This window comes from Periplaneta americana, chromosome 2 (assembly GCF_040183065.1).
Source record: "Periplaneta americana isolate PAMFEO1 chromosome 2, P.americana_PAMFEO1_priV1, whole genome shotgun sequence".
In the NCBI taxonomy this organism is placed as follows: Eukaryota; Metazoa; Arthropoda; class Insecta; order Blattodea; family Blattidae; genus Periplaneta; species Periplaneta americana.
This window is the reverse complement of record NC_091118.1, coordinates 105,158,838-105,183,179: the sequence shown is the minus strand read 5'-3', so window position 1 is coordinate 105,183,179 and position 24,342 is coordinate 105,158,838. Positions and strand designations below refer to the sequence as shown.

Genomic DNA, 24,342 nt, shown 5'->3' with positions numbered 1-24,342 from the left:
CATTAATTCAATTACCAAATGGTCAGTTGATAATGGGATGATGATTAATGAATTCAAAACTCATGTAATATCATTTTCAAGGAAAACATCTACACTAAAATATAACTATCTTCTAAAAACTGTATTAATTAACAGAAAAGACTGTATTAGAGACCTCGGTGTATTAATTGACAATAAATTATATTTTCATAACCACATTGATTATATTTATAACTATGCAATAAGAATGTTAGGAATAATTCGGTCAATAACTTATTCTTTTTCAACACCGGATTCTCTTTTAATACTATACTATGCATTAGTGAGATCGAAACTCGAATATGCATCTGTAGTTTGGAACTCTATTTCAAGTACTGATTCGGCAAAACTGGAAAATATACAAAGGAAATTTATATCCAAATCAAGATTTCAGTTATAACTCCCTGTAAAGTTGATTTGAATAATTTCGAGGGAAAAATTGTTCCGGAGCCGGGTATCGAACCCGGGACCTTTGGTTTAATGTACCAACGCTCTACCACTGAGCTACTCGGGAACCGAGAATCGGTTAGAGTTCCCGAGTAGCTCAGTGGTAGAGCGTTGGTACGTTAAACCAAATTTCCCGGGTTCGATACCCGGCTCCGGAACAATTTTTCCCTCGAAATTATTCAAATCAACTTTACAGGGAGTTATACCTGAAATCTTGATTTGCATAATACATGTCACTGTTCGTTAACAGAAAGCCACAATTTAAGTCCCACGGAGTTAGTGTGCACTCGAAGTTGGTTGCTTGACGGTTGTCAGCCCACTTTGAGGTCTGTGGATATAGAGGGGAAAAATTGGATCGGTGTCGGTTAGAGTTCCCGAGTAGCTCAGTGGTAGAGCGTTGGTACGTTAAACCAAAGGTCCCGGGTTCGATACCCGGCTCCGGAACAATTTTTCCCTCGAAATTATTGAAATTTATGTCATTATGTTCGTACAGATTTTTGCCTAATAACTCTGGATATAACTATGATCAAAAATGCGAGCACTTTAATTGTCGAAGCCTTTATGCCAGACGTCATGACCTCGATTACTTATTCTTATGTAAGGTCCTTAAAGGTGACATTAATTGTCAATCTTTCTTAAACAGTGTCAGTCTTCGTATTCCTATGAAGGACATGAGACATCACAAACTCTTCTATATTAGAAATTCTAAATCTTCCTCTCCGGTCTCCAGATGTATTAAAAATGCTAACTTGCATGTAGGCGATTTCGATCCATTCAATGTATAGAAATATTAGAATATGGCAATGCCTTTGCTAACATTAATTGCATTACCTTTCTACACATATTGGTAATACTTCTGTATGAATCATCTCCTTTCCATAAAATATAATAGTAATAATTCTTGTAAACTAATCATTGTAATCTATACCCATTTTGTTGTTATCTCTATTATGTAATGTGTACCATAGTTGTTCATTTTACTGCATTTTTTGTATTAGTATTCTATTTTTGTCAATTGCATATCTTTACAATATTACTTATATTATCCCAGTCTCATTTATATGATTTCATTAATACATTTGTAATTCATTCTATTCAGTTGCCATTATTTTAATTATTTCACTGTATTAATTTTACTAATTATTTGTGCTATCTTACTTTGTTATGATTAATGTAGACTATTATATTGTTTGTATTTTCATCTCATTCCCATTTTCTATCATTCATGCTCATCATCATTTGTTGTTTTGTTCTGTTCTGTATCGTGCTAAACAGTAATTGGCCTTGTGCTGTTGTTTTGCACGTTAATATTCTAAATAAATAAATAAATAAATAAATAAATAAATAAATAAATAAATAAATAAATAAATAAATAAATAAATAAATAAATAAATAAATAAATAAATAAATAAATAAATAAATAAATAAATAAGTAAATAAATCAATAATTATTATTATTACTATTATCACTATTATTATTATTACTATTATTATTATTATTATTATTATTATTGTTATTATTATTATTATATGGTATTCTATGGGCCAAATATATATAACAAGGGAAAATAAATTGTAAATATATAATTCAATATATAACTGTTACATATGGTGCTGAAATATGAAAATTTAGTAAAAAGTTAGTAACAAACCTCATGGCAATGGAAATTAATTTTTTAAGATCAGTGAGACATTCGAAATTAGAAAAAATTAGAAATACAATTATACGAGATGATATGAACATTCAAGATTCTGTTTTGGATTATGTGAGATATAAGAATTTGACCTGGTATGGGGATGTGAGAAGAATGCCAGAAGAAAGGTTACCTAAACTGGTGCTGGAATGGTTTCCGCCTGGGACAAGAAGAACAGGGATGAGAGAGTGCAGACTGAACGACATGAATTAGATGGATAGGGAAGAGTGGAGAACAAGAATAAAACTTTAACATTTCAAGCACAGAAAGATGCGTAACCATTAGAAATCTGTATATAAAAGAATAAAAAAAAATAACTTCCGCGAGCACATTCCGCTTCCGAAGTCCCCTACAGCCAACGTGATCCTTTACCATACCGAGTAGGTCTCACCACGGTCCCTCAACTCAGATTCCACAGGTTACCATGAGCCCGCTGGAGAGCCTACGGTACGGTATCATATTATTATTATTATTATTATTATTATTATTATTATTATTATTATTATTATTATTATTATTATTATTATATTTTAGTAGTTATATGTAGACTAATGTATGAACACATGATACTAATTCGTATACAAATTGTGATATTAATAATCCCAACACATGTTTTTCAGAAACTCCGAATATATAACTTACCAGTAACTCATCACTAATTTCCGAAGTCAGTCAATGCTGCAAACATACTGTTACTCCAAGTTCAGTCCTTTCTAAGACAGCTAGTATAGTCCTAGAACAGTGACATTAGGGAAGTGGAATCATCCCAGTCCTTTGAGCATTATCTCAGATCTCACTTATACAAAAATTGTATGGCAGGGAGGGCTGAATTAGTTTTACATTCTTTTTATCGCTCTTGAAATTACTGACACTTTGCTGTTTTGAATACCGCACACGTTCTTACGCACGCAAATCTAAGTTACGTTCGAAGCCTGCATTTATTGTACTCTTTACGGGAGGATAAAATAGTTATCAGGAGTGTCTCTTGAAGTATGGTATACAACGTTTGCGCAAAACCTTACGTGCTTCAGTGATATCACTAAACTAAAAGAGGTATAGTCACATTATTAATAATATCAATGTAGGCTAATTGTAAATATATAATTTCTTTAACTCTCTCTCTCTCTCGCTCTCTCTCTAGCCTAAAATTATGATGTTACGGTAATATCAACTGTACATCAGTTTTAAAATAAAATATAGCTGCCAGTATATGTATTGAAGGGACACTACAATAGTTACACATTTCTATGCATGGGTAGTTAATCTTCCAATTTTCCACATTTCTTATATCTTATTCCAATTATTACCATTTTCTTTAAATTAAATGCATATAATTAGACAGCGGAAAAAAGTCAAATAAAAGTCATGTTTACGGTTTACAAGTACTGTACGTATAGACTATGGCATGAGGTGTGCACGTATCCTAAGTAGCTACAACACGGTACCGTCCGCAGAGAGCACCACGCGAACACCGAAAACAACTGCCACTCTGAGTTCTCAGTCAGTCCTCGTCCGTACTTGAACAGAGAACACTGAGATACGTAAACATATTCATTTGTGTTCAGTTTAATAGTGTTCTTGAAAAAAATGTTGGTTACTCTGCAGTGTTCCATCAGACGTGCTTTGGTTGATAAAGAACAATTAGAACAGCTAAATGAACTAGGAATCAACGCTACTGTCATGTCATACTTTAAATATGCCCCAATCACATAATGTGATGTAGAAAGAAGTTTTTCACAATACAAACATTGTCTAGAAATTCGGAAAAACTTCACATTCGACAACTTTCGGAAGGATATTGTTGTGCATTGCTAAGTGAATCCGACCCAGGATGTGGGATGACATGACTATTTTCCCTCTTTGGAGAAGTAGGTAGAAATAGGCTTTGTGTATTTGTTTGCATATATAAAGTAACGTAATACATATAACGTACAGCAACTTTATCATAAGAATTGTTCAATTTCGTTTCACATAAGTAGCTATGACAATATGCCATTACAATAGTTACATCAACTTTATAACCAATATTCAGTGATCATTCCGTGTGTCAATGTACATTTCCCCCAGCCTATACCTGCACGCACCTCTAATGTACCTGCAGTTCTTACGTAAACAACAACCCTCTGACGAGACAAACTAGTCGCGTTGTACGTAGTTACCTTCACATCCGAATTACTTTTTTTCCGCTGTCTACATATAGCCTACAGTAATTATTATTATTATTACTACTACTAGTAGTAGTAGTAGTAGTAGTAGTAGTAGTAGTAGTAGTTTACGGTATTTTCATTGCTGCTATTGAAACAACTTTCGCCATATCCGTTTCAGTTTCTCTTTTGTCTCCTCACCGTAGCAACCACAGTCCCACAATGCCTCTGCTCTCATAAGACGAGCGGCACGCGCTGGATTTATTGGCGTTACTTCGCACCATAAGTCACACGTCCGGAGGCTGGACTTTGATTAAAACAGCGATACACAGCGAGCATCTACAAGACGCCTTCAGAACAGTCTGCCACACTCCCACCAAATGTACAAGACGTAATAAAATAATAATTATTTTATTATGGAAATAATCACTACTACCAAACTCCGCCAGCATCACCACTACCGCTACTAGCCTACATCTTGTAGTTTTGTTATTATTATTATTATTATTATTATTATTATTATTATTATTATTACTTTTAGAAAGTTATTTTACGACGTTTTATCAACATGTTAGGTTATTTAGTGTCTGAATGAGATGAAGGTGATAATGCCGGTGAAATGAGTCCGGGGTCCAGCACCGATAGTTACCCAGCATTTGCTCATATTATGTTGAGGGAAAACGCCGAAAAAACCTTAACCAGGTAACTTGCCTCAACGGGAATCGAACTCGGGCCACCTGGTTTCGCGGCCAGACGCGCTAACCGTTACTCCACAGGTGTGGACTCTTTCTATATCGGATAACGCATAATATTTATTTCCTTCTTATATAGGTATGGGTATTAATTTCTTGTTCTTGTACAGTGTTCCCATTTTACTAGGAAACTTCGTATTATTCCGACGTCGGCCGACTTCCTGCTCTCCCGACCGCAGCATGGGAAACCAGTACTACAAAACATCCCAGCAGTTAATTCCTTCTGAGAATTATACGCCGGGGTTCTATTGTAATATAAGTTTCCTCGTAAAATGAGAGCAATGTAGTTCAACTTACTTATGGCTTTTAATTTCCTCGCGAGTATCATTTGTATGTGTTACTGTTGCTCCAAGATATTTGAATTTTTCTACCTCTTCAAAGGATAAATTTCGAATTTTTATATTTCCATTTCGTATAATACAGTAGTCTGGTCACGAGACATAATCATATACTTTGTCTTTTCGGAATTTACTTCCAAACCTATCTCTTTACTTGTTTCAAGTAAAATTCCAGCGTTTTCCCTAATAGTTTGTGGATTTTCTCCTAACGTAGTCACGTCATGCGCATAAAGAAGGAGCTGATGTAACCCGTTCAATTCCAAACCCTCTCTGTTATCCTGGACTTTCCTAATGGCATATCCTAGAAAAAAGTTAAAAAGTAAAGGTGATAGTGCATCTCCTTGCTTTAGCTCGCAGTGAATTGGAAAAGCAGTTGACGGAAACTGGCCTATACGGAATCTGCTGTACGTTTCACATTTTAATTAATGGAACTAGTTTCTTGGGAATACCAAATTCAATAAGAATATTATATAAAACTTCTCTCTTAACCGAGTCATATGTCTTAACCGAATTCAACTACTTTCACAGCTATCCTCTGTCTTTAAATACGTAATTTTGATATCAAAATGAAAATAAATATGTCCAATAATATTATAATCATATTATTATTATAATCATATTATTATTATTATTATTATTATTATTATTATTACCATCATTATTAATCATCTGAGTTCTTCAATGTATCCTAAACTGTACTACATTTTGCTACACGTTTGCTGAACGGATTGCATTTTCTCAGAAAGATTCGATTTAACTCCGTACAGAATAGGGAAAGGGAATTCTTTCATTGCTGGCCAAAGGGCTGAGGAGACTGGTGGCTGCCTGTGAATGCTGGTTTATAATCCTCAGGAGAACAAGGAAGGAGTGGACTTACTGGTCCAATGACAATAAACCTTTTAAATAAAATTGTTTTCATCTCCAGTGGCTAGTCTAATAAAAGAGGGACACAGACATGCATATGGGGCATAACATGGAGCATCCATAAACTCTTCAGATGAAATAGACTTTTTGTGCAATCGTAATGGAAAGAATTATGTGCCGATGGTGCTGCAAGACTAAGCCCGCTCTACCTCCCGCGACACTAAGCATTTCTCTCTAGTCATCTATACCATACCTCTGGTGATGGTCAGCCATACCTCACAGATCTAGCTACATGAGTCGTCATGTTCCCGTTATGAAAGAAAATAAGAACTTGGAGATCCCCGAAATCACTAATGCAATTCTATGAGTTGTCACTGTTATCACTGTCATTTACCAATCTTCCGACAAACCAGCGACAACACCCACCATGGCAGACGATCGATTCGGCATCACGCAAACACAAGTGGTGTCCTACTTTTGAGATGGAGATGATAATGAAAGGGAAATTGTAGAGAATGTTGGTGGAATGACGAAGGAAAAAAGGTGTGTTGTGAGAAAAATCCTCTCAAGTTTGACTTTGCCACTTTGCCATTTCCGGGATTTGAACTCGATTCCATTGTCACCGTAAGTAAGCGCTCTACCAACCGAGCTATTAAAGCGATCTGGTCAGATATGGAATCCGGAAGGTAAGTGCTGGCTGGCAAAGAGGGACGTTCTCTTACAATGTGGAAATAAAGATGTATAGCAGAAAATTGGCAGAATAATGGCGAACACGAGGGGGGGACAGAAATGCCCCTTAAAAGTCTGTCTTTTAAATTATGAAATCTCTGTGTGTAAAACTGATGCTACAGTACTTCTTTCGCATGATATAAGAATAGAGTCCAGCCAACGGCGTAGTTCAGGCGGTAGCGGGTTTGCCTGCTGATCCGGAGTTGCGCTCGGGCATGGGTTCATTCTCGCTTGGACCGATTACCTGGTTGAGCTTTTTCTGAGTTTTCTCCAACCGTAATACGAATGTCAAGTAATCTATGGCGAATCCTCGGCCTCATCTCGCCAAGTACCATCCCGTTATCACCAATTCCATCGAAGCTAAATAACTCAGTAGTTGATACAGCGTAGTTAAATAATCTATTTAGAAACTATATAGTCCGCTGTTGTGGGTGTGCGCCCTTCCCAACCAAGAGATCCTAATTTCGATTCCCAGCTTGGGCAATGAAAGAAATTTATCTTCCCTCTATAGTACTGAGTGTTCGTCCACTGTCTTGAGATTGCACTGTGATGTCCCAGAGGTGGCCTGCGACATGCCAATGCCATAACCAGGGAGGCCTGTATTTGTGAGATGCCTAATGTATGGTGAATTTAATTTTTCTCCTGTACGCGCAATGGTGTGTATGCCGGATAAAAGGGGAGGTTAAGCAGAGTGAGAAAGAAAGATATAACGAAAAAATCTATCATCGCCATTATCACCATCATCATTATCATCAAGGGAAATCAATGTATCAAAAACATTAGATAAAGACAAACGGCTAATAACTTACAATATAGGCCGACTTAAGTGTCAATCCACTTTCTTATCGAACATCGAACCTAGATACTCTAGTTTTGTCGATAGAAACGCTTCCACTTGAGCCGTAGTAGGAGAAACTGAAAACCTAAAATACTATTGCAGAATATCGACCCCCATTTGACTACATATTTTTGTAATTAGTTGAAGTGGCAGGGAAATATGTTCATGGCCGGGAACATGGGAAGGGTCTGGCGGCGAGGAACTGACAGGTGTCGATTATACGTGACGCCTGTCGAAGATGGTTCAAATAAAGCGGAACAGGGCTCCGTGAAATTAGACAGTCGCGTCCACCCGTCCCGGTTTAATTTGCGACGCGCTGCTTGTCGATATGCTCAATTTAAAATCAGATATTCTCTTGTACTCAAGCTGCATTTAATATCGCCCACTAAAAATGTGTTAGAGCAACTCAAACTGAGATACGCGGAATTTTATGTACCCTTTGAATTAATTTCCTGTAAGTAGAGTAAACATTATAAAGGAGAAAATTTAGTTTTTACTTTTCTTCCCTAAATTAACCACCATCTCATATTTATATGCTGTACAATTCAAATGAAAGTAACATTTTTATATTTCCAAAATATTTTCTTGACGATACACCAATTAATTCATAAAGGGGATTGGTTAGATTTAAAATTGAAGACAAAAAACAAAGAGTTACCAATTGAAGAGATAAATGGTAAAAAGAAAGTAGAGAAATTCTAAATGAAAGGTAGAAACATAAAACCAAACAAAAGAAAATGAAGGTAAGAAAAGAAAAGAATGAAAGAACTTCAGTTTAAAGGCAAATTTTTAAACTTTACTGTATAAAACACAAAAATAAAATATGAAAAAATATATGTTATATACATACATAAAATAAATTTTAAGAGGAGGCAGAGGTGAATATTTCAAAATCCACAAAATGTATCCGATTTGTTTGAAATTGATCGTGGATACTAAGTATGTTATTAGTAATGGCCATATCAAGTTTCAACTTTCTAAGTACAATAATTTTGTAAATATTAACAATTTTATAAAACTTTATATCGTTTGATATAAAATGCTCCATGCACCATATTGTAAGAAATTTTCAATATTTATTTTTATTTATACGTTCAGAGAAGGTATATAAATAATGATAAGTATTAGTTTATTATGGGAATAATATAGTAATACAGTTATCTTGGTTTTAATTTCATACTTTTAAAGGACACAAAATCAAAAACTAACATCGGAATATGAAAATAAAGATAATAAAAATGTAAAAAACCACATTTTCATTTTTTCTTCAGTTTTTGTTCAAAATTTCACCTCTGCCTCCCCTTAAAAGGACGAAAACCACGGAGAACGGAGGGAACTATTCCCCATTTCTCCGCCACGAGCTCCGAGTGTTATTGAAAGACGTCTCTCTTTCCGTTAAGCCTCGCTTTCCTCCAATCTGAATGTAGAACTTCACTGAACTAAACTTATACCTGAACTGAGAATTTTTAGGTTCAGGATCACGTGGCATGAAAGAGCCCATTACTTCTTATGAGAGTGCTTTCCTCTAGACTAGAACTTAACTAAACCAAGGTAATCTGAACATAACTGACATCTGAATCTGTACTTTTTCAGTTTGTCACTAGAACTTTAAGTTTTACAGCAGAATTCTAGGGGAGAAAATTTAACCATGTTTATTCCTGATACATTTATAAATAACACTGAGGCCACTGGCGACGCTTAGTTGTTAGCTAGAAGAACTCATGCTCTCTGAGGCTGCGGCGCCTGTGTGTGGGTTCGATTCCTAGTTAGCCTGCTTAGCTAGTACGTTTTGGTTTTGTTTAGACGTTATGAAAATATATTACGAATTTCAGATAATTCCATAGCTAATTCTTCGACTCTCTCGTCAAATACTATCTCGCTATTCTTATACTAATTTAAATGATATTACATAATCTCGCGGTTGATAAGCTTCGTTAAATAACCATTCGAAGACTGTTCTGCAAATTGTCACATCGATGGTGTTCAACAGAATCCTAGTATATAAAAAAATGAGCAAAATGAGATTTCACTTGATTCCTTCCCGAATATTTTGAAAACATAGGTCTACTTTATATCAAGATATGAATACAAACCTTACAAGAAGATATTTATATATCCACTATGTTTTCCTGTAAAACTGAATATTTTGACATACAAGTTTACTGTTCAACACCATCGATATCCTTGCAAGTTACATTCTGTAGAAAAAGAAATCGGCTTAAACATAAAAATTGAGATAACAAAACCATAAACCTTGTTTTAAGTTCAATGATCACTCTTTGCAACACTTATATTACACTCTTCTACATACGAGTATCATTAGAAAGATAGAAATTATAACTAAACTGAAACTGCAATTTTAACCACAAATCTTGGGAGTTTGAAATATTCAAGAACACGAAGCGTTATTTCCATAATACCCTTCTTGTTCTTAGCTTAGAATTAAGTAGTATGTCGCTGATATCAAAAGAATGAAGCACTTAATTGGATTTTAAATAACAAACACATTCATTAATAAACAGAACATGCTTGGAACGCATCAATAAATGTGGGAAAGTCTCGATATGAAGCTGTTAACACCACAAAGAGTGTCCGGCTTTCAGTGACTGAGATAAGATACGACACAGACGTCTATGAGGCCGTTACACAAAAGCGTCGCCTTGGCTAATGTTACCAACATTGCATTATTCAACTCATTATTGACTTGGAAATTAGCTCTCGACTTGTAATATATTGAGGTCATTTTATCATCTTTATGAAGCCATGACAGCACAACTGACTAGGCCTAAATAGAAGGGAAAGCTGAAAGGAATTTAACCTGAGAATTACAAGCATGTTGAAAGACAACTTAAAGCAGCATAAATTACGTTTCAAAGGTCAAATTGATGCTAAAACAGACATTAATTTTAGAGGAACAAAAGGAATTGCTTTCAGCAAAAGCACACCTAAATTTCCTTCTTTGTTGTTCCTTTCCTGTCTCGTCCTAGAAAAAGAATGAGTCTGAATGAACCATTTGCTAAAAAACAGTTCCAAATAATTATTTATGAAATATCACGCCAAAATACATGTATTAACAATACCGTAAAATGTACTTTTTTATATAATTGCGGGTACTTCATTTTGTATCATTCACTTCCTCTAGGAGTGACGCGCCGTAACTTTACAAATTTTTTTTATCGCGTAAGCCTATTGTTTCCCTCACCATAGGAGGCGACCTACATAGAATCGGATGATAATGATGATGATGATGATTATTAATGGAGCAATGGTGGAATTGGTGGGATTCTGGTAGGAGAAACGGTAGTACCCTCAAAAGCATCGCCTTAGTCCACTACTAATTCCAATTGGACCCACCGAGATTCCGACCTAGATTACCGCGTGAAAAACAGATGCTCTGACCGTTTTCATAAAGGTGCGTCCGAATGTAAAGTATAACTTGTTGAAAATTGAATAAAGAGAATATTTATAATATATTATGAAGTTTATAGATATCAATGAGCCTTTGTCTAAACCAAGAATTGTATTTCTTCGAGACCTGACATATTATATTTAGACGGGTTTTTGGCTGACAGCATATCTGGATCGTGCACAAACCATTCTGTGCTCGAACCAAACAACAGCCATATGCAGCAGTGTGCCGCGAATATGCCTACAGTGTTAGAGTGCTGGCTTTCCAAGCGTACGTATATCACAGAAAATCATTGCTTCCATGCCTGTTGAATCAGTCTGTCATACACGTGATTTTGTGTAAACATGTCAAGGACCTATTGCGATTTTTCCTGGAATGTCTTTATACACTTAATGGCTAGTCTTCTTATGTGCCTTTCAAGTGATGTATTTAGTATTGATTCCAGGCGTTTCCCTGGTTATAGTTAAATTCTCCGTTTCCTCATTTCCTGTGTGTTACCTACATTCAGGACAGTCCGGAAACTTATTGATTGTCCCTTGTACACTACAAATGAATTCATAATTAAAAATATACATATAATAGCTTAAAGGTAAACAAATAAAATATAATGAAAATTAAATGAGTAAATATTCAATCATAAAATTAAATAAAAAGGATAATTAAACAAATAATGAATGAATTATGCAGCTAACACATACAAACAAATAAATACACACACTACACAAATGTAGACTACATAAAATTCAGTAACTTTAGAGTAATCAAATAAACTTGTAAGTAATAAATTCAAAAAAACAACTTACACAAGTAAATAAATAAATTGGACTTACACGACATACTGTATGTCACATCAGAAGGTAAGATTTCAGAGCCTGGAAAGTCACTCAACCTTTTCCTCGTTATCGAGAAACAGAGAGCGGTCGCTAAGGTCGATAAAAAATGGCGTGCACGTTTCTGTCGAGGCATGCTGACCACGGAAAAGCTATGCCACGATTCACTCGCCTTCCTCAAAGAAACCGAAGCTTGATGCGACAGTGAAATGCCTCCCGCAATCCAAGTCAGTCCGAGGAATGTTCCAAATCTCGTCTCACAGAGGAAGGAGAGGGATAACTCGGGCCATCGGTCTTTCTCCCTTTGCTTAACTTCTCTACGTATTAAATCAGGCCTCGCTTCTGCTCCCTTCACGGTAAATTATGGCCACTGATTGTCATATCAGACGATTGCTTTCCTTTTCCTCATTTTGCTTCTTCCTCTTCTGTCTTTATATATCTTACAAGGATTATAATTATAATGTAAATTTTCGCAAAAATTGCGGAAAAATTTCGAACAACGAGCATTGTAAATAGCTGAGGCAAATCATTAGCTTATCCCATAAAAGTTGGTCATAAAAAAAAGATTTATTTAACAACGCTCGCAACTACCGAGGTTATATCAGTGTCGCTGATGTGCCGGAATTTTATTCCGCAGGAGTTCTTTTACAAGCCAGGAAATCTACTGATATGAGCCTGTAGCATTTAAACACACTTAAATTTCATCGATCTGGGCCAGGATCGAACCCACAACATCGGGCACAGAAGGTCAGCACTGTACCGATTGCGCCACCAAGTCGACACCTAGTAAATATTGGTATGTCTTTGAAATTAATTTTACTTGCAGATCAGGACTCTCGTGGAAGTGAGGTAACGTTAACTAACGTAATGCCATTTATAACTTCTGGTAAAAATATTAATTAATAGTATTAAGTTTGCGAAAAAATGATGTGAATAAACGAATTAATAGCTATTAAGTCACTGGACATGGGGAATACTCAAAAGTCTCCCCTGAAAAATGTAAAAGTTAATTCTATGGTAACTTTCCTTCCAAACATTGTTAATCCCGATCAATGGACTGACAGCGATCTACTACACATCACGGGACAAAATGTTAAGGCAGCTATATTAGTATACAGTAAGCTGTAGTTATTTGTTTTAAATACATCTCGGAATTTCACTATCCCTCGGTACAAGGCCTTTAGGCTACTTACATAAAATGAGCTTTATATATATTTTTAATACATCTTGATTACACAACTTTTAACACTATATCACTTCGGAATCTGTATTATGTGTCTTTCTCGTGTAAATTTTTACCGTACCTGGTTAACATGTTTCGGCCTGTTATTAGTCTTCTTCAGGAGTAATTTTTTTTAATTTGATTTCATATCGTATTAATTTAATGAAGAACTGTTTTGAGAATATGGAAGGGGTGATAGTAGAAAAAAGAAAAACTAACTGCACAAGATTTGAATGGTGAACGAGAAAAATGTTAGGGACAGAAGAAGATCTTAGATGGTAGGGAACATTAAGAATATGGGTGGAATTCGGAGAGTAAGAGAAAGATGGAAAAGAGGGAGGACTGGAGAATACTGTGATTGTACTGAAGGATCTACCCTTGGGCAGAAATCTAAGAATAAATGAATACCCTACTACTATTGTAGTAGTAGTAGTAGTAGTAGTAGTAGTAGTAGTAGTAGTAGTAGTAGTACAAGTAGTAAATATTTTAATGAGGTCATGATAACACCTTGGGAGCAAAGGCTGAGTGGGATTTCCCGGTCTCTGATCGGGTCAAAAACCCTGATAAAACTGATATTATTTTTAAGTCTTTCGGTGAATTTCGGTGAAGTCCGGAGGGCCTAATTAGTCAAATCCACTCTCCATACTTCCACGTTGAGGCCCTCTGAAATCTTTTAAGATGCGAAAGAGAGAGTGGTGTGCGGAAAGCAACGGGAAGCTACCGAATTTATCTTTCCAAAGGAAAACTACAAACATGGCATGATGAGTCTTTCCACGGTAAAAGATTCCGGACGTAAACTATCCCCCCGTTCGGATGTCCGGGAGGGGGATGCTAGGGAAGGACACATTATAAACTATAAAGCAACTCAACAGAGAGAAGAAAAGAAGATTGAGAATTGGAACGTGGAATGTGAGGATTCTTCTGCAAGCAGGTAAGTTCGAAAACTTGAAGGAAGAATTGAGAAGAAACAGAGTGGATGTGATGCGAATATCAGAAGCGAGGTGGGGAAAAAATGGTGATTTGGTGAGTGATGAATTTTGAATGTCTTTTCTCGAGTTTAATTTAACTTATTAAAAATATCTTGAGTATCCTCTCGGCCACCAATGTAGTTCTGGGGTTAATGACCTCGACTCTTGTTTCTACACTGCGCTTAGTCGTGAGTTTGATTCTCGAGTGGGTTGATTATTTGCAGTAGTTGAATTTTTCTCGAATTTTTCTCTAACTGTAAGTTGAATGTAATCCCATGCGAATTCTTGGACTCATCTCATCAAATTCCATCTCGCTATCATAACTTCCACTGATGCTAGATAACTGCGCACTTGGTACAGTGTCTTTAAATAGCCGATTTTAAAAATAAAACAACAAACTTCTTTTTTGTGTACTTACAAATTATTGCCTATGAATATCTAGAACTTCACAGTGAATGTGTTCAGGAATACATTTTCGGTATTCCACAGTATGCTGGAACTGATAGTAATATTTCGGAAATGCGCTGATGTTGGAATATGTGATATAGTTCCACACATTGGAGATTTAAGTTACAGGAAACGATGAAGTAGACCTACACAAAAGCCTACTTCTAATAATAATTATTTGTGAACATTCTATTTTATTAAGATCATTTAAAGACCTATTATTCAATTCACACCGTTTTCAGTTTATAGAAATATATTCACGTTTCACTACGCTTTCCATTTCAAACTTCTTGCAGTCGTGTAGTATATTCCCTGGAAATTATTAGTATGATACGTTCTGTTTTGTGTTTCCTTCGGATGTAGTGATCTTAGATTCTGAAAATATGTCATATGTTCACACGGTTCCTATGGTTTGTAAAGAAAATTTATCTCGTTTTTTTTAACGTCATATTCTACAACGTTTGATTTTCATGCTGGTAACCCGAGTCAAAGGTCTTCATATCCACATGCAATTTTAGCAAAAGGAGAATTTTTTTCCCGTATCTCTTCCGCTATTCAATGACCATATAATTTCATTACTATCGTCAACACCTTCTCTTCTTCAGATGTCCACGATTTTTCTCTTCTTAACTGCAATTAATTAATTTTCTCGGCAGTCTTGTATTCCTTCTTTCCTTGCCACATTACCATACTACTTCACTATTCTGTTCTCCTAGTATAAAGACTATAACGCTGGGTTTTTACACTGGACATCACAGGTTTAAATGCCGTCACTTAAAGGTATTGGTTTTGACCTAGAATTACGTGTATTTACTCACTAAATATGAGAGAGTAACTTGGAAAATGACCGTCACATACAAATGTAACCCCCTCTTGTCCTTATATTCCCCTTGAACTATTTAGAGCTATTCCACATGAATTCCTGTCTTTTCGCTTTCGCCTTGTCGTTCACTTATTCTCCTTGTCACCATCTTGTTCTCCTTGTATTCCCGTTGTTACCCTTGCATTATCGTCGTTCTCCTTACATTTTCCTTTTTCTCGTTGTGTTCCCATTACTCTCCCTGCATCCTCTTGCTCTTCTTCTCTTCTCCTTATTACCTTTGTATTTCCCTCATTCTACTTGTATCACCTTTCTTCTCCTTGCAATTTCTTGTATTTCCCTTGTTCTACTTGCACTCCCCTTGTTCTCCTTATATTTCCCTTCTTTTCATCGTATTCCTTTTGTTCTCCTTGTATTTTCCTTGCTCTTCTTGAGTTTCCCTTGCTTTCACTGTATTCACCTTCTCCCTGTAGTCCCCTCGTTCTACAAGGGTGTGCAAGGTCATTTCAATGTAGATTGTTTATATTATGAAAAAAATAAAATAAGGATATAGTAGTGTTCAATTTTTCTGTTTTAAACGTATAGAGAGAAGTTACAAGCAGGATTTTGTTTCAACCAATTAGAAATAGTTATCCCCCACTTAAATCATTGAAGTATTTAACCGGAAAACTTACACAAGAGACAGTAAATTTCTAGAGCTCTTTTCAAACGCAATTGCTTGTTTACATTTCTCATTTTCTTCTCCATCGATCTAACGTACATACGAGCTGTAGTATGCATCTGTTGATTCCAGGCAATAAACTTTTACAGCGTTGTCACGGTTCCGTGCAATTTAAAATTATTGCTCTTAGAAACGAAAATTTACATTTGTTCTGAGCAAATTTCTACTAGTTTCAGAGACAAAACTAAAATTTATTTAATAATTCATTATCAGATTTCACTGCTCTCTTAAACTGACTGAGGATATTGAGAATTTAGTCAATAGTTTTCCTGAAATACTCTACCAAACGTTTCATTTAAAACCTTTTTTTCTCTCGGAATGTAAGCAAAAAGGAGCGAAATTATTATTTAACTATTCTGTTTGAAATATCTGAAAGATAAACCCCCTGAAATTAATGGCATGGCTCACGGTTCACTTTATATTGCCGCTTTTAGATGAATAAATTGAATGAATATAGTATGTAAACCGAATGTGAAAAACCAGTAATATTATTAAGAGTATTTGCAGAAACAGGAAAGAAGAACGCAAGGAGCAATGAGGGAATTTCTGATATGAGTATGGAACGAATCAAAGCATGTCATAATGTTGTCATAATATTCACGCTCCCTATACGATAATTACGATTGTGGTAACTATTATTAGCCTATTATCATTGTTATTACTATTACTATTATTGAACTTATCATGTCCATAAATTTTAGATCCTTCAGTAAATGGTTCGCCATATTTTTAGTATGAAAATGTGGCCACTTTTGAGTATTATTACATTGTTACAGTGAAATACACAGAAATAAAATTGTATACGTTTACTGTCATACATCCAAAGTCTTTAATAAACACAAGCAAATACCTAGCGCTACTTCACTTAACTGAAATGAATTGCAATGCCTCCTGTCTAATACACGGCAATTGGAAAGGAAATTCGATAAGGTCTGTTTGTATGTGTGTGTGTTATGGCAGAGACATGCAGCTATGCGTGATAACCCCCCATACGGAATGATATGGTAATTGCACGCCTGGTGGAAAGGAAATCTTTGAAGGACGGAAGGAAGACGGAAAATGAGAGAATAACAAGTAGAGAAAAAATATAAAAACAGAAGTGCGAGTCAAGATTTGTCCGTAAGATTGTGAAGAAGAAAAAAATAGTAATAGATTCGTTTTCCTAAACGATTTTCGTATTACTGGTATCTGATATTAAAATCAATAAACGTTTTAGACTTCTCTTCTTCTGGTTATGAATAGAAATAAATGAAAGAGGTGATTGGAAGGAGGCAGCATCGTCGCAATATGACGCATCTTCTTTGAATAAGGACCCTCGTAACGTGACGTCCATAACAGTACGCTGTGTATTTCCGGATGTCACCCCAGAGCCCTCTCACGAGGAAGCGGTGGAACTACGTGGCGTCGCGAACTCGGCCGACTTTTTCCTCGACGCAAAAATGGCTCAAAGGACGATTTTAAATTCATTTTACTCACGAGATATTAAATTGAATTAACTTTCATACGCACTTTGTTGTATTGGTAGATTGTTTAAATAAAAACTTAGAGCCTTTTGGAACAAGATTTCGGCACGTTTACAGAAATATACACGGGACATTATTCTAATAAGAATTATGTTGAAAAATTAACTACAATTGCAGTTGCGATCGTCGTTAAATAAACCATAATTAAATTAAATTAAATTAACCAGAATTAAAATGAATGACATGTCACATCTGACACAAATTTTTAGAGGTCAGAAGATGGACTACACTACCAATCTACATCATCTGATGATAATATGAATTGAAACGATTTACAACTTAATAAATTGTACATTTAAAATGTTCTTAGAAATTCACAGGAAATTCATAGAATTCCTGTAATTTCGTGAAAACTTTATATTGTCGGCTGGCTGTTCCTATCATATTTTAGATTTGTAAGGAATTGATTCTCATTTTAAAAAATTGTGATTATAATTGATATTAAGTTCAATGGAATTTATGTGTTGTATTAATTATCATTTTCCATTTATTTCGTTATTGAATATGTTCCATATTGAATCCCTCCATAATTTAAGTTCACGAAAAGCCACTGTCTAAGCCTCTTAACTGTTGCTCCAAGATATTTGAATATTTTCCACCTCTTCGAAGGATAAATCTCCAACTTTTATAGTTCCATTTCGTACAATATTCTGATCACGAGACATAATCATATACTTAGTCTTTTCGGGAGTTACTTCCAACCCTATCGCTATAAACCATAGTTAAATTAAATCAACTAGAATTAAAATGAATGACATGTCACATCTGACGCAAATTTCTAGAGATTAGAAGAGGGACTACTATTTCGGAGATCGAATTCACAGCATGATCTACCGCTGCACCCATAATAAGAAAGGAAAGCAATGCCGGCTTAATCTGAATTGACTTGTTGCAAAGCCGTTGTTATGAGTCATGACAAAAGAAACAAGAAGTAATTCATTCTAGGAAGTAAGTCTATGCCTTTAGCAAAGACATCAACGCAAGGGTCTGAGCCACTGTAAAGAAAGTGACGTCAGAATAATATGACAACCCATTGCTGTTGCTAGCAAGTAACGTCATGTGATGAAACCCCCATTCACACATTATTTATTTAATTCTCGAGCATAAACATTTCAAGTTAAGATTTTATTTTTACTAATGGCGATCACTTGACTTTTCGTCATTCACCCACATGAAGCAAAGTTGTGTAGGCGAATTCACCGACAGAGTCGTTGCCCAGGGTGCGCTATAGGAGGCTTGTCTACGCTGCAACTGCGATGAGATAATGATGATGGAGATTTGCTGGAATGCCACAGGGGAATCGAAGCTCCCGGACAAAACCCCTGTGTTACCTGGACCACAGGCTTGTCCAACACAAGTTACAAATCAGGAGTACATCGGGGATCGAACCCTGGTCCACAAGATTACAAGTCCAGCTCTCAAACCACTGACGGCTGGTTAAAGAGTTAATACAAATTAGAACTGGCATTAAAATCGAATTGTGGCATAAATGTAGGCCTATATCTGTAATTCATAAGGTGACTTACAAAGAATCTTACGTTGAATAACATTTTGGGTTATCTGCGTGAAAGTTTCTCTCACAGAATAATTATACAACAATGTCCTGTTTGCAACATCATCCCATTTAAGGCAAGTTTGCAGTATATAACATAATATTAAAAAGACTTAGTTGTCAAGAGGTCGGTATTGGAAAACAGCGAATCAACTTTACAATTCACGGCATGGATGAAAATCCTAAATGCTACAACAAAATAGTTGTTTTTGTTTGTTAGTACAGTCGATTTAATCGGATCAGCACAGTTAAATTTTCAGTTCCCAATTAGTTGATAATTATTTTCTGTGGATTATGCAGTAAGTCCTCTTTGGTGAGTTGTGTTTTGGAAAGGCATTATAAGTTTCACTCCTTTTTCATTGAAATTCTGGTATCTGGATTTTTCTTCCGTTACTGATTTCCACAGATCTTATATATTATCTATGTATTATGAATATATATTTCAGGTTTGATTTCTTCATGATTGAAATTCTGGTTATGTGGAAAAAACTTTGCTACCATTAATATTTTCCTAAGATATGAATGTAATTTTAACATAGATGGAGTGCATTTCGATATATTCGTTTTTAATGAGACTTGTACGAGAAGATGCACTAAAAACATTATGGGCCAATTAAATTCTATGTTACTTCTATAAAGAAATGCAGGATGTCCAAAAATAAGCGGAATAACAACAGGAATGTGTTTCTCGTATGTAAAAAATTATATACTTGGTTTCTGAGTTACAGGCAATTTATTCCATCACGTCACCAAGTGCGGTTCTCCCCCAACACCCTATTCTTGGGGATTGTTACTTGAACCCCATGTACTTCCAAGTATACTTACGAGGCCGACGTGCAGTCGATTTCGAATGAAATTTCGACAGAAAAACACTTAATGCATGATGGCTCTTCCGCACACTTTAGTCTCGTTGCCCGCAGGTACCTGAACTGAAGGTACCCGTGTGTGTTTTTTTTTTAAGCGAAACGTGAAAAGCTGCAGCAAGACCGTTCTTTTATTAAATTTGTTTTTACCTTCGCTGCAGCAGCGCTGCAGCAACCGTGCAGCAAATCCAAACTCTGCTTTACAAGTTTGCTGCACGATCCATCATGGCGGAATCCGTGTTTTGATCTTTTGCAACATTTATTATTGTTAAAATCGTCTAGTCATAATAATTTCATGTCATCATCATGGAAGTCCAAACTATTTAACACGTTCCTTTCTTTTAAGGTTAAATTTATTACTGCAGTAATAGAGGCCAATATCAATTGCCCATCATTTTGCAGTCAGCTGGCCGAATTGCGTTTTTTCGGTCATTTTTTTGCTGCAGCAAAGTCAGGAAGCTGTTCACTGAAGCGCTTGAAAAAACGCACGGTATTCTGGTCGGTGCATCGGTAGAGATGGACCAATCACTTAGCCTCTACGCTCACCTGATTTAAAAACCTTGGGTTTCTATTTGTAGGGTCATTTACAAGCACTGGTGTATAGTCTCCGAAAGCAGTTGAACATCTCCTCTAGGGTACTGTGAAGAACAGAACTATTAAGTGTTATAGATAGACCATCTGCGGAAGGAAAGGCATTCGGATTAGCACGTGTTGTAAAAGCGTATAACTCGGAAACAAGCCATTTTCGGATCTATGTACATATAAACTATTTAAATTTCTTACATATGAGGAACACATTCCTAAAGTTATACAGCCTATCCACGTGCATTTTTCTTTCCACTGCCGCAACTGGAGCTTCACTCAATCTAAGGACTCTTCTTTGAAATATTGGGGAGGCAGGAATCTACACAAAAGTCCGATAAAACTTTAATTGCTGTCTCTCAAAAATTCCCTAACATATTTTACAGAAAATAATATAGACTGATTTTTCACATCGTCGTTGTTCCTGCAATAACTCCTATGTGACATATTAATCGATTTTCAGATTTTTGCTCTATTAAATAACTTAAATAGTGATACAGGAAATAATAAAATCTCCTATATGTAACTATATTTCTTTCTTTCGAGAATGTAAGAATTCACAATCTCCTATGTACCACTGTCATAGAATGAATAAATGTGTTTTTCTTCCTACAGAAAAATTTTATATTTCACACATAAAAGTTATTCCAGGAACAACGACGATAAATAATACCATGGAAATCGTTTAACCTAAGTTGGACGAAAATTATGGCCCTTAAGTACCACTTTTCCCTTTCACTGCTTTGCTCGCCCTTCGTTGATCCTTGCAGCGATGATCCACATAAGCTATTAGTTTCGCTATCACTACAACAATCCAATTTATCATTCTGTTACGTTCATTGCAGCTAATTTTCGGCAGTTTTCTTTAGTAAGAATTTATCCATTAGCAACATTTACATCACAGTCACTGAGCACTTATCAAGCACACCCGTAACAACGATCATCACAAAAATCTATAATTAAAACTGAATATTGATAACGGTTACTTTTAATTTCATAATAAATTTAATTGTTTATATACATGTTGAACATTAATAATTTGTTAACAGAACTTATCCAAAATTTCAGTCAAATTCTTTTTTGATTGAACTATTAATTCCGTCTTACTTCCGCTGGATAATACTTGTGATTGTTACTGTTTGATCTCAATAGTTACTGTTTGATCTCTCACAATTGAAGGGTTCAGAACCATACTGGGCCAAGCGCCATTTACTAAAACCGTCGAAAACAAGGGTTAAAATGAAGTTATTACCATAATCCAATGAAAACATATACCGTAGTAATATATAGTATACACATTAAAATTAAATGATATGTCATTCTTAATTAAACTATGGTATTCAATTAACTTTAATCCTTGCTTTCTCCGTTTTTAATAAATGGCGTTTGGCCCACTATGGCTGTGAACCCTTCAATTGAACTGAACTGAAAATATGTGGATCATAGACAAAGAAGAAGTGTCACCGTTTTATCGTATGTTGGGATTCACCAATCTCAAATGCAGGAGGTGAGAAAAGGTGGGAGCATTGTGAGTTACATCACTGGCACGGTTACTGCGACAGCATTTTTGGCTTGTCCTAGGTCATCTTTCGAACAAATTCATCATTTCCTTTTAACATGAGAAAACCATACTTATTAATTGGAGGAGACGCCTCTGGCTCTGTAAGTTAAGGGGGCAGAAAATGCCTTGCCCCTTCGATGTCGGCGCCTATGCTAGTGAGAATTGTGAAGCTTGCCTCTCGCCTCGTCCCTGCTAATTTCTTAGACCAAGGGTCGTCAGCACAGAGCACGCTGGGGCTAGAGTCTGTTACCCGCGGAAAACGCAGTGAACCATGGTGCACTCCGTAGCTGCTAGCGGGTATGCTCTCTATCTCTCCCTGCTGCACGACGGTGCACACGGGACGGCATCCCGTAGCCTTTGCACATTTTAGCGAGTGCTGACGACCACTGTCTTAGACGACCCTGCCTTGCCGCTAATAAACTACTTATGATAGTGCTCAATAAAATTTCTTTAACTTCATACGTTACCTGTTAGGTTAAATCTATTTTCGAATTTTTATTTCAATTTATCTAAGTTCTTATATGGAGCGGCGACAAACTGAGTGAAAGAAGTGGTATATAGCTTTGGATCTCACAATGTCTCTTTCTCACAGTCCAAAACTCTCTTGTAAAGACGCGGATTCGACTACTCTTCAGTTGTTTTTCTCTCTCCTTACCATCATTTGATTTTTTATTTCATTTGATCAACAGCATTCTTAATTTTTTCCCAGTCAGTTTAATTGCAATCCATTTCTCAGATCATCTTATGCCTACCCTACTATATACCTATTTTTTTTAATTCTACATAGGCCAACTGATTAATTCGGAACAAGTTACGTTTGAAATTACGTATTGCAATTTGTTTTCATATAGCGTGAAAACTATGCTAAATAACAAGTAACAAAACAAAATATCCCGTTAATAATTTCAAAAAGGCTTAGTTTATTTTATTTATTTATTTATTTATTTACTCTGGTGGAGTTAAGGTCATCAGGCCTTCTCTTTCACACCGCCAGTAATACAATACAAGTACAAGAAAAAATATACATCTATGCAATCAATCTACAGTAATAATGAGTTACAGAATGAATATGACATAAAAAAACAATTGAACATAGAAATACAAATTGAAATTAATAAAAATTAGTTTAACGTATTAAATGATGCAAAAAAAAAAAGAACAAACAAACAGTGAAAACATATACAACAAATACAGACACAAAATAACAGTGACACGCAGCATCATTGTTATTAACTAAGGGACAATAAGCTGTTCTAGTATCCTGGCACAAAGACAAGAGAAAGGGTTAATCTAACAGAAGGAAATTATTGCCAAAATACTAAAGATAAAAACTTTGGCACAAATCTAGCAACTTCTCAGAAACAGATTTCGTGAGATGAAACATACTTTTCTAACTTACTTTTAAACTGTGACAGAGTCCGGCAATCCCTTACGTCACTAGGTAACGTATTCCAGAGGCGAGGCAATGATACAGTATAGGAGGATTATTATAGGGAAGTTCTGTGACGAGGAATAGAAAGGAGAGATTGACGCTGATTTCGTGAAGTAGTTAGGAACTGAAAGCGTGAAGACAAGTAATTTGGAGAAGAGTTATGTAAAATTTTGCAAAGAAGTGAAAGAGCGTGTATGGTTCTTCGTTCCTTTAGACGAGCTCAAGAGACGGTGTTATATGGTCAAATTTCCGAATATTGCAGACGAATCTTATACATACATTATGAACACGTTGCAATCTCTCATTTAAATTAAACTTAAGAACTTAGTTTACGCATTTGTTTTAGTTTTAAAATAAGACCTGTAATAATAATAATAATAATAATAATAATAATAATAATAATAATAATAATAATAATAATAATATATCGAAATGCTTTCTCCACCTTAGAACTACAAGTATAAATACTCGTATGTAAAATTTAATAACGTTCTTTCTCCAGCATTGAAGTTCTGGCTGATATGTAGTCTACATCTATTATCAGGCGGTACACATCTCACTTGACGATATGTGTCAGAAGAAGAACAA

The 24,342-nt window shown here is 35.6% G+C and overlaps 1 non-coding gene across 1 annotated transcript; it reads right to left on the bottom strand.

Annotated features, from left to right (window-relative positions):
• Positions 1-460: 460 nt before the first annotated feature.
• TRNAN-AUU (transfer RNA asparagine (anticodon AUU)) lies at positions 461-532 on the bottom strand. The gene has a single exon. It is a non-coding gene; the product is annotated as a tRNA-Asn (tRNA).
• Between the last annotated feature and the right edge of the window lie 23,810 nt (positions 533-24,342).